We start from the raw sequence: 7,046 nt of genomic DNA, 5'->3' as shown, positions 1-7,046 counted from the left end.
GTCACTTGGAGGGGGGAATCGTGCGGGTGCGGTAGAACCAGAGGGAATCTAGTGGTGGGTTGTGTCCAGACCGTGTTCAGGGATGTTGTTGTGGGTAGACCTGTCGCAACCAGGTGGAAGAGACCACTGGTCAAAGCCCGTCCGGCAAAAGTCAAAGGGCTAGATCTACTGGTCAACTGGGATTCGGAGTGGCCTTCGGGGCGTAGCTATGCCACCAAAACATCGCACGGCTCCTGATGCATGTGTGGAAGTGTTATGGCATGCGTAGACGCCTGTCTTGGGGCTCCATGGTGTGCCCCCCCTCCACGGACGGCAGCGCCGCCGTCACTTGGAGGGGGGAATTGTCAGGACCCCGATTCCAAGTCACATCGATCTAGCCGGTAACACCTCATATCACTTTGCGGCCTCACGCACGGTATCCCACGGGTGTCGCCTTACCATGGCCCGGGACTGTTTGCGCCTTTTGGCTCACGTACATGATAGTGTCGCTAGCATCCATATGACAGAGAACCCGGGCCGACATGGCTAGTCGTGAACCCAAAGCGACACTAACCTATGGGGACAGGCATACATGATTCACATCGAGCGTGTCGGTCAGCAGCGTGTGAATCCGGGTTGTAGCACTGGGCTAACAGGACTCCGGGAACCCGGGCTGTAGCAAGCTAGGCAGGACTCCGGATGTCACCGCGTGACATTTCCCCAAAGGGACAGACACAGGAACAAAGTGAAACACATGCCGGCCAGTCAAGTGTCCTGAGCAGTAGTGCTGGGCTAGCAGGACTCCGGTGAACCGGGCTGTAGCGGCCTACTATGGCTCAAGGAAGCACTGGAGTACATTTCCCCATAAGAGAGGCTGCCAAGGATAAACAACTAGATTGTCGGATCCCACACATACCAAGCATTTCAATCATACACACAATATGCTCGATATGTTTTGCCCTCGGCAGGATCTGGTAGATAGTCAGGCTTCTTAGCCTTTTTCATTTGTAGATGTCTGTCTTCAGACATCACTACACCACAGCACTACATCCCCGACAGACAGGTTGGTCGGGAATCCAAGTTTCACCAACAGACAGTCGGACGGGAAAGACTAGTGCCGACCGACAACGTCTGTTGGGGAAAGTCCTGACGGGAAAAGCTTTTCCCAACCAACATAGCTTTCCCGACCGACTGCTTGACGGCTATGGAGTATCTTTCCCGACCGATAGTCTGTTGGGCCTTCCATGGGCCTTTCCCGACCAACAGCCTGTTGGGGCAACCATGGGCCTTTCCCGACAGACTATTGGATGGGGTATTCTTTCCCGACCAACACTCTGTTGGGCCTAGCATAGCCTTTCCCAACCGACTGTCAGACGAGTTTTGTTTTGCCAACCAACAATCAGACATGTTTTTTCTTTGCGAACCACCAGTTCTTCTCCATTTTATTTAGCTAGCCACAACTTTAATTAACATATCATACTGATTGTCAAGTATAATCATCAAGACACCATACATCAGGCTCACATCAGGTGCCCCAAACATTTTTTTATTCCATTAATTATTTGTCACATACAAACACTTCATTCTGTTCTAAACATTACCACCAAGACAACATACATCAAGTTCACAAAAGGACAGGTAAAAGATGCAAGTATGAGACATCAGCTGTACAAAATGAAATCTAAAACATCTAGTTGACATAGATTGTTGGCTTCATGGTTCCGTGTGAGTGCACTCCTTTGGTTTGTTTCCTACAAAAGTTAAAAAATTCTCAATTATAATAGATTAATAGAAGCTAGACTACGGTAGCAAAATTCCAACAAAGAGACCATCACATTCTCAAAAATATAAATAGTAATAAATACAGAGAATTCAATAGCCATGTGTTAACACTAACATTGATCCTCGGCTGAGATCACCCCAGCCGGCCCACCATCTCCATAAGGAGTTGATAGGTCAGCAAAGGCGTTTGTTTCTTCTCATTAAAAATAACATGCTTATCAAGCTATTTAATTTGATTTCTTGGACTACACTTGTGCAGACTTATTATACAAAATTGTAGATCTTACTAGGACAACTTAAGTAACTAGGCTTAATGATGATGTACTTTCCATAGCAGATGTGTGCTAAGCATAGAGTTTTTTATACTATTCTTCCTGAAAGGAGATTGACTAGCTGGTGAATACATCCCTTATTTTGAATTTAAATTTCACAAAATAAACAGGATGGGTCAAGTTAGCTTCACATGCCAGCTCAGGAAAGATGTTTTTCCGTCTAGCTATGCTCAAGAATGCGCCTGGTCCACTATGGTATCTATATATTGTAGTGATGAGATTCCTTGTCCCAACATTGATTGATGCCCTCACCCAGATATAAGAAATCTTGATCCACTACCTGCAACCGAAAAAGGGTTTCTAGATCCTCACAACTGAGGTATACATTCATCAAGATCTGGAATTCTTTCAGTTTCTCATCGAGATAAATTATTTTAATATTCACTTCACCAATAGAAAAATACTGTATGAAATTTTTTTCTTTTGTATAGAGCCAATATGAATTCCAACATCTGCTAATAGTATATGTTGTTGGAAATAAAGATGGTCAGACTACATTAATAACACAAGTCTAGGAAATATTCCAGATTCAGGCAGCAACTAGTTTGTTTCTCAAGGAAATCGACAACAAAAATAACAAAATATCATCTTTATCTATGATAATGATAAGCATCCAGTCAGGTCAAATAACAGATATAGTATCCAAGACAGAAGATGTGAACATGAGCGATTAAAGGCTCACAAAATAGTGAAAGCGACACAAACAAGTTTGAATATTGATATACTCAGCCAAATACACTTTAGTGCTAAAACATTCACAAGTAATTGCTGAAGGGAAACTCAAAATAAAATGTGAATGTTACATGCATAGCTTTGCACTCTTAAGGCCATGAAACCAGCCCACTTACAAGCATGGCAGCAACTATTACTTCACAGGGCAATTGAATTGCTGCACATAAAGGAACTATTACTCTACAGGAAACTATCTCCTAATTTCTTGCTCTCTAGTTTGAGAGTAATTTGGTTTAGTTCATCTTCACAACAGTTTTAAGTTATTGGAAACACCATGACAGCTAAATACTTCCAATAGCGTTTATGTCAACCATGCATTATGTTCCAATATAGCATACACACTAGCACATCACAATTTTTCCATTAGTTTTGGATGGTTAAGGTCATAACAATAGCTTTATGTACTTCCCACTTATACAAGCATGCCAACTTTATATGCATAGCTTTGCACTGTTAAGGTCATGACAACAACCCAGCTATTCAAGCATGACATTAGCTATTCCTTCAAAGGTCAACTGAAGAGTTGCATATAAAAGATCTATTATACTCTACAAGAAAAGTGCTCATAATTATTTCATCAATAGTTATTGCTTGCAGGAATGTATCAGTTGGAGAAGAGGATATTAACAGTAGTCGAAGCATCATGGAAAAAGGACATCATAAGTGTCGAATGTCAACATATCCCTATTGCTGTTCTAGAAGATAATATCGCGATATGACAAATAGTTTCTTCTAGAGAATGGTTGAATTAAGTTCATTTCATATGTAACACATCTTTTACTTAATCTGCTAACACACTTCGTTGAAATTGGTAAACTGTATCATTTAAAGTTCCACTGGTACATCATAAACCATCATATTGATAACACTTACCTATCTGCATCTGTCCAACTTTTATTCAATACTAGCTGAACTCAACTGAAAAATAAAGTCAAATCAAAGCATTTATATGCCTCGCAATAGATAACAGGAACAATGTAGTTTTTACATTCAAAATCTGAATCAAACAGATTTGAGCAATACTTTAAAAATGTCAAAATCAAGGCCTAGAAACGCCTCACAATGGATCAGGAACAATTTAGTTGTTGCAGGAACTATTGGTACGCAAGTACAATTTTGTCAAACATAAACACCACCTTCCAGCGTGTGTATGTGTGTGTGTATTTGATGATTGACTGGCCAAGTTTACATGCATATATCTGAATATTAATGACCTTATTTCTAATAGCATAGAATTCTGAATAAGTGCTTTGTTTCACGCTTCTCTTGAATAAGAGAAATGGAGACATGATAATGTTAGGATCGAGGAGGTATGCACATGAATTAATTTTCAAATAGATATCAACGCTTTAAATGGAACATCTTGAAGCTTTCCTTCCCCACTAGAAAAATTGAGCGAGATTTATCTCAATAATGTTTCAGTTATAATAACCAAGAGAAAATATCTGTGCATACAAGTGTTTTAGAAGCTACAATATAGTAGTGGCAAGTCAGGATATAGGTTCCATTCGTTTCATCCATCATTATACAATGTAATTTCTATGGATTTGATAGTAGTGACCACAATGCACATGCATTACACTGGAAAACACTAGTACAAATATTGTTCACTCTATTTGATTGGTAAGTTTACCTTCTATTATAATACAAGCAATCTCCAGTATATGATTTTGTTCAAATGTCCAATGTCGAAACCTAAACAGTAAGAAAGTAGCAAGTAACCTGTTAGTCATAAATTCTGCAAGGTGTAAAAATGATAATATAGGTTCCAACAGAAACAACAAAATTCTAGAATGACATATCAACAAGTCAATTATAGTTAAAAAATAGCACAAACTAGAGTGAAATGTCCATATCGTGTAGTTCACAATAGAAAACAACAAAACAAGTTATTTCTTAACTTATCTTAGCAAAGAAATAAGTAATGACGAATGACATGTATATTGTGTAGGGGCAGAGTTGATATGCTACACTGTACCCATATGCCTTTTGACCAACTGTTATTTACAATGTTCAGACTAAATTCTTTTGCAGAAACAATGCAAACCAACTACAAACTGAAAGAAAAAGAGTGTCATCGACATCCAGGTCAAGGACAGCAAACATATATGCTGGCAAAATTAGTTTAGTCATCCTCTCTTATATACCACAAAGAGTAGAGGTGTACCCGCTTTTTCCTCATCACGCTTCTTTGCAGTTTCAACTCTCTATTGCCGGATTGATCTGCGGACGCAAAAAGGATAGGTAAAGAATCATTGTTTGCTAATAATCAAACAACTATGATGTAGGAAAGATGTGTAGTTCTATTGCAAACTGAGTAACTGACGGACATGGATCTGAGAGAATTCAAGATAAACAAAGACATGCATACAGTTGCACATCAAATACAAGAAAACTGGAAGGACTCACTGATTCGAGGTAGGGGTCGAAGGGCGCAACCGCTGGGAGAAACGCAAGACAGCGGGCAGAGCGCCACCACCCGGGAGGAACGTGTAGTCACCATGAAGAAGAACGAGCCTCTGCCCAGAGTGCGAGGGTAGGGGCAGCGGTCTGGCTGCACCAAAACGGCATGGCAGCATGCACCATCGCGTGCAGCAGGTGGGGGAGGAACGGATCTATGCGGCAGCCACCGGCGGCCAGCGTGGGGCGGACGCAGGGGTAGTGGATCTATGCCGTGTGGGTTGCTAGCGCTCCTTGCAGAGAAGGAGCGCGAGAGGGGGAGCCCTCGATGGCTAGACGCGCACAGATCGATGGCCGTGTACCTTTCCTCCACTTCGGGGCGGAGCTCAATCTGAGGGAGAGGAGTGGAGGAAGAGGATGGGAGCCGCCGCCGTCGCTCAGATCGGGAGAGAAAGAGATAACGAAGAGAGGGAGGGGAGATAGGGGAGATTAGGGTGGGCTGTGGGGATGAGGGGCCGAAAATTTTAGATGGGCTTCGCGCGCTAAGTTTCCCACGCAGGCGCGCGCGGATATTTTGAGCGGCCCAATTGGCGACCCATGGTCGGTCGGCATTATTTGCCGACCAACAGTTTGATAGTAGTGCACTTTTTACCGTCCAACTGTTTGATGCTATATGCTTCAGCATTCCCGACCGACAGTTGGGTGGTACACGTGAGTATTACCGACCGACAGTTTGATAGAAGTTTTCCCGACCTGCAGTCGGTCAGCGAAAGTGACTTTTGCCAACACACGTTGGTAGGGAATGCAGTGTCGTGGTGTAGTGCATGTTAAGCTTCCGCATGTGCTTTGACTTGTATGCTATGATTGTTGGGTCATGAGACCCATGTTTGTAATATCTCGCTCCTCGGAGCCTAATGAATAAATACTTGAGTCGTAGAGTTATGTTGTGATGCCATGTTGTATTTACACATATCGAGCATATTGTGTGTATGATTAAAATGCTTGGTATGTGTGGGATCCGACAATCTAGTTGTTTATCCTTGGCAGCCTCTCTTATGGGGAAATGTAGTCCAGTGCTTCCTTGAGCCATAGTAGTCCGCTACAGCCCGGTTCACCGGAGTCCTGCTAGCCCAGCACTACTGCTCAGGACACTTGACTGGCCGGCATGTGTTTCACTTTGTTCCTGTGTCTGTCCCTTTGGGGAAATGTCACGCGGTGACATCCAGAGTCCTGCCTAGCTTGCTACAGCCCGGGTTCCCGGAGTCCTGTTAGCCCAGTGCTACAGCCCGGATTCACACGCTGCTGACCGACACGCTCGATGTGAATCATGTATGCCTGTCCCCATAGGTTAGTGCCGCTTTGGGTTCACGACTAGCCATGTCGTCCCGAGTTCTCTATCATATGGATGCTAGCGACACTATCATATACGTGAGCCAAAAGGCACAAACGGTCCCGGTCCATGGTAAGGCGACACCCGTGGGAATACCGTGCGTGAGGCCGCAAAGTGATATGAGGTGTTACCGGCTAGATCAATGTGACTAGGAATGGCCCGGGACCGTTTGCGCCTTTTTGCTCACGTATATGATAGTGTCGCTAGCATCCATATGACAGAGAACCCGGGCCGACATGGCTAGTCGTGAACTCAAAGCGGCACTAACCCATGGGGACAGGCATACATGAATCAACTTCGAACATGTCGTTCAGCAGCATGTGAATCCGGGCTGTAGCACTGGGCTAACAGGACTCCGGGAACCCGGGCTGTAGCAGGCTAGGCAGGACTCCAGATGTCACCGCGTGACATTTCCCCGAAGGGACAGACAC

The 7,046-nt window shown here is 43.6% G+C and overlaps 1 long non-coding RNA gene across 4 annotated transcripts; it reads right to left on the bottom strand.

Moving 5' to 3' along the window:
• Positions 1–1,488: 1,488 nt before the first annotated feature.
• Positions 1,489–5,734, bottom strand: LOC119293954. Of its 4 annotated transcripts, none has more exons than XR_005143269.1 (5): positions 5,235–5,734; positions 4,993–5,048; positions 4,459–4,520; positions 3,699–3,743; positions 2,228–2,373 (listed from the first exon to the last, which is right to left on the bottom strand). It is a non-coding gene; the product is annotated as an uncharacterized LOC119293954 (long non-coding RNA). The 4 variants fall into 4 exon arrangements; XR_005143270.1 differs by having other exon boundaries at positions 3,699–3,733; XR_005143267.1 differs by lacking the exons at positions 2,228–2,373; positions 3,699–3,743 and adding an exon at positions 1,489–1,730 and having other exon boundaries at positions 5,235–5,732.
• Positions 5,735–7,046: the final 1,312 nt, after the last annotated feature.

This window comes from Triticum dicoccoides, chromosome 1A (genome assembly GCF_002162155.2).
Source record: "Triticum dicoccoides isolate Atlit2015 ecotype Zavitan chromosome 1A, WEW_v2.0, whole genome shotgun sequence".
In the NCBI taxonomy this organism is placed as follows: Eukaryota; Viridiplantae; Streptophyta; class Magnoliopsida; order Poales; family Poaceae; genus Triticum; species Triticum dicoccoides.
This window is presented reverse-complemented; position numbering and strand designations above follow the sequence as displayed.